This window comes from Callithrix jacchus, chromosome 5 (genome assembly GCF_049354715.1).
Source record: "Callithrix jacchus isolate 240 chromosome 5, calJac240_pri, whole genome shotgun sequence".
In the NCBI taxonomy this organism is placed as follows: domain Eukaryota; kingdom Metazoa; phylum Chordata; class Mammalia; order Primates; family Cebidae; genus Callithrix; species Callithrix jacchus.
The window spans coordinates 108,325,742-108,329,933 of record NC_133506.1 but is presented as its reverse complement, the minus strand read 5'-3'; positions in this window follow the sequence as shown (position 1 = coordinate 108,329,933).

Here is a 4,192-nt window from a genome sequence, read left to right as displayed (position 1 = left end):
GAGAAGGAAGAAGGGGTGCGTGTGTGCAGTTTTCCCTAAAAGTTACTGATATACCAGGTTTTGAAACTACCAGTCCTCTCAGGTAATAAAATGGAGCGAAATGGATGTGAGAACCGTAACCACTAGAGACCGCGGTTGCTACTCAGGACTGTGATCTACTTGCCTGCAGTCTTGGGAGATAATATTTTACATTTTTTTCCGACGTCTAAAATCTAGATTTTTTATGTTAAATCCAGGGATTTTTAAGGTAATGAATTCAAATTAAAATCAGGCTGGGCGTGGTAGCTCACGCCAGCACTTTGATGGGCGGGTCACATTGAGGTCAGTAGTTCAAGACCAGCTTGGCCAACATGGTGAAAACCAATCGCGGTGGCTCACGCCTGTAATCCCAGCACTTTGGGAGGCCGAGGCGGGTGGATCACGAGGTCAAGAGATCGAGACCATCCTAGTCAACATGGTGAAACCCCGTCTCTACTAAAAAATACAAAAAATGAGCTGGGCATGGTGGCACGTGCCTGTAATCCTACCTACTCGGGAGGCTGAGGCAGGAGAATTGCCTGAACCCAGGAGGCAGAGGTTGCAGTGAGCCGAGATCGCGCCATTGCACTCCAGCCTGGGTAACAATAGAGAAACTCCGTCTCAAAAAATAAATAAATAAATAAATAAAAATAAAAAGCCAGGTGTGGTGGCGGGCGCTTGTAATCCCAGCAGTTTGGGAGGCTGAGGCAGGCCGACAGATCACAAGGTCAGGAGTTTTGAGGCCAACCTGGCCAATATGGTGAAAGCCTGTCTCTACTAAAAATATAAAAATTAGCTGGGCATGGTGGCGTGCGCCTGTAGTCCCAGCTACTCAGGAGGCTGAGGCAGGAGAATCGCTTGAACCCGGAGAGCAGAGGTTGCCGTGAGCCGGGATCGAGCCACTGTACTCCAGCATGGGCGACAGAGTGAAACTCCGTCTCAAAAAAAAGAAAAAGAAAAAAAATCAAATTGAAATAAGCAGGAATGCTTGGTCTTGTGTCTGTGGACCCTCAATATATGCACAGATGACGTTCGGTAGTCGAACTTTCTGTAATATTTTCCAAAGTTTTATGCATGTGTACATCTACAAAAATATATGCATGTGTGTACTTTTTTCTAGGAAGAGGATTTGAAATTTTAATCAAATTCTTAAAGGAGTCCATAGATCCCAAAAGGGAAAAGAACTATATGTGTGTGTGTGTGTGTGTGTGTGTATATATATATATATATATATATATATATATATATGTATGTATGTATTTTTTTTTTGAGTCACCCAGGGTGGAGTGCAATGATGTGATCTCAGCTCCCTGCAACCTCTGCTTCCCTGGCTCAAGCCATTCTTGTGCCTCAGCCTTCCAAGTAGTTAGAATTACAGACATGTGCCACCATGTCCAGCTAATTTTTGTATTTTTAGAAGAAACAGGGTTTTGCCATGTTGGCCAGGCTGGTCTCGAACTCCTGGCCTCAAGTGATCCACCAGCCTCAGCCTCCCAAAGTGGTGGGATTACAGGCATGAGCCCCTGAACCCAGCCAATTTTTTTTTTTTTTTTAGACAGGGACTTGCTCTGTCATTCAGGCTGGAATGCAGTGGTACAATCACAGCTCACTTCAGCCTCAACCTCCTGGACCCAAGCCATCTTCCCACCTCAATCTTCTAAGTAGCTGGGACTACAGCTACAAAAAATGCAAAATCACTACAGAAAATACAAAAATCAGTCTGAAGCGGTGGTACGTACCTGTAACTTTAGTAGAGTACGTACCTGTACCACCGCTTCAGACTGATTTTTGTATTTTTTATGGTGATGGCGTCTTGCCATGTTACCTAGGCTGCTCTCGAACTCCTGAAGTCATGTGATCCTCCTGTCTTAGCCTCCCAAAAGGGAGGGAACTACAGGTGTGAGCCACTGTGCCTGGCCAGAGCCTGAATTTTTTTTTTTTTTTTTTTTTTGATGAGGACCAAAAGAGATACTATTTCAACAAATTTAATGTTTCTAGCATTGTTCCATTAAGTGAATGGCAGAAAAGAGGAGAGTTCTAAAAAACTTGCAGCCTTTTGATTCTTTTATTCAAAGTTATTTGCTGGACACATTTTCTTTCTGTTCTTTTCTCCATCAATTTAAATTTATACAGGCAAATCTTCTGTTAATTAATGATAAGCCAATAATTGGGTAATTCATTTTAAGAAGAGATGAAGGGCCGAGTGTGGTGGCTCCTGCCTGTAATCCCAGCACTTTGGGAGGCCGAGGTGGGCAGATCACAAGGTCAGGAGTTTGAGACCAGCCTGGCCAACATGATGAAACCCCGTCTCTACTAAAGTTACAAAAAATTAGCCAGGCGGACCCCTGTAATCCCAGCTACTCAGGAGGCTGAGGCAGGAGAATCGCTTGAACCTGGGAGGCAGAGGTTGCCGTGAGCAGAGATCGAGCCACTGCACTCTAGCCTGGGTGACAGGGTGAGACTTCATCTCAAAAAAAAAGGAATGAGACAATACACATAGGTACTTTTAATTTCAAGGTATTTTCATTTCTGACAAATATAATTGAATTTGCTTTTTTTTGGCGATGGAGTCTTGCTCAGTCACCCAGGCTGGAGTACAGTGGCAGGATCTCAGCTCACTGCAACCTCTTTCTCCCAGGTTCAAGCAATTCATGCCTTAGCATCCCCAGTAGCTGGGACTACAGGTGTGTGCCACCACACCTGGGTAATTTTTGTATCTTTAGAAGAGATGGGATTTCACCATTTGGCTAGGCTGGTCTCTAACTCATGACCTCAAGTGATCTGCCCACTTTGGCTTCCCAAAGTGCTAGGATTACAGGCATGAGCCACCATGCCCAGCCTGAATTTGCTTTAATTTCTTGTCCGTCTAATTTAACATAGTCATTTCCGATTTTGTTCAGTTCAGCAGAATACAAAATAGAACTTAATTGAGAGTGAATGGGACATTTTTATTTCTCTATTGGAATCTTTTTTTTCTATTTGAATGTAACCAACTGTTCAGGAGTTGATGATGAGGTCAGTATATGGCAGGAAAAGTCTTGACAGCTGTTTTATCAGGTCTCCCTGGATGGTGTTAGCTTGGTGATGATTACAATTAAGGCTGTTACCAGTTGTCCACAGTTAACACATTTCAGCTCACAAGAGTAAACATCAAAAAAGCAAATAAAAACTTATTTGGAAATAAGAACAAAACAAGGTGAATCATTTTGAGGGATATTTCATTCAGATCATGGTGATACTTGATAAATGATCCCTGCCCCACCACAAAGTATTTCTCTCAAAGACAGGAAAATTCATAGCCTCTGGATTCTGTGTCTCTGTTCCTTGGACAGTGCTGGGTAAAGACTGGCAATGCTCTTTCTACAGGCTAATCTTCACACATTTCTTTAAACAATATACTAGATGGTTGATTCCTTTTGTGATGAGCATATTACACCCAGTTATAGTTTTGCCTCCTAAGATTACATCCTCATCTTAATAGGAGTTTGAGGGTTTTCTAAATTCCTTAGTTATACATTCACTAGCAATTTTATGGATTGCTCTCACCAACCAGCTGATTTAGTAAGTATGGACTTTACCAGCTTCACTGTTGGAAGCAACCTAATTTTTAACCCTATTGTGTGGTGGAAAAGTTAGTTACTCCAAGAGAAACTTTTTAAATACTTTTGATTCAATCTAATAATCTCAGGAGGAGACTTGTCAAAAGTTCATGGAAAATGCGTATTATGAATAAATCATACATGGATTTCAAAATTGTTTTACACCAAAATAAACCCATACTAACTTGTTATAACATGTATGAACAGGAACTAGTTTGAGGTACTAAGAAGGATAAGACGTATGTTTGAAAAGAGCCCCTATCAAAGCAACATGTACTCTGCTAAAATTGAAGCAAGGACAAACATCAAACTTATGGTGAACTTTGGGTGAAATAATGGTGAAATCATTAATTCTTTACAAAAAGTTTATGGGCACAATGCCTCAAAGAAATCAGTATTTTATAATTGGAGAGTTCATTTTAAGAAAGGATGAGACAGTGTTGAAGAGGAAGCCAGCAGTGTCAGACGACCCACATCAGTTTGCAAGGAAAAAATTAATCTTGTCATGCTTGAAGACCATAATGTATACAGTGGTCCATTTCCAAGACAAAATGCCTCGGCTTAGGTCAGCAAAC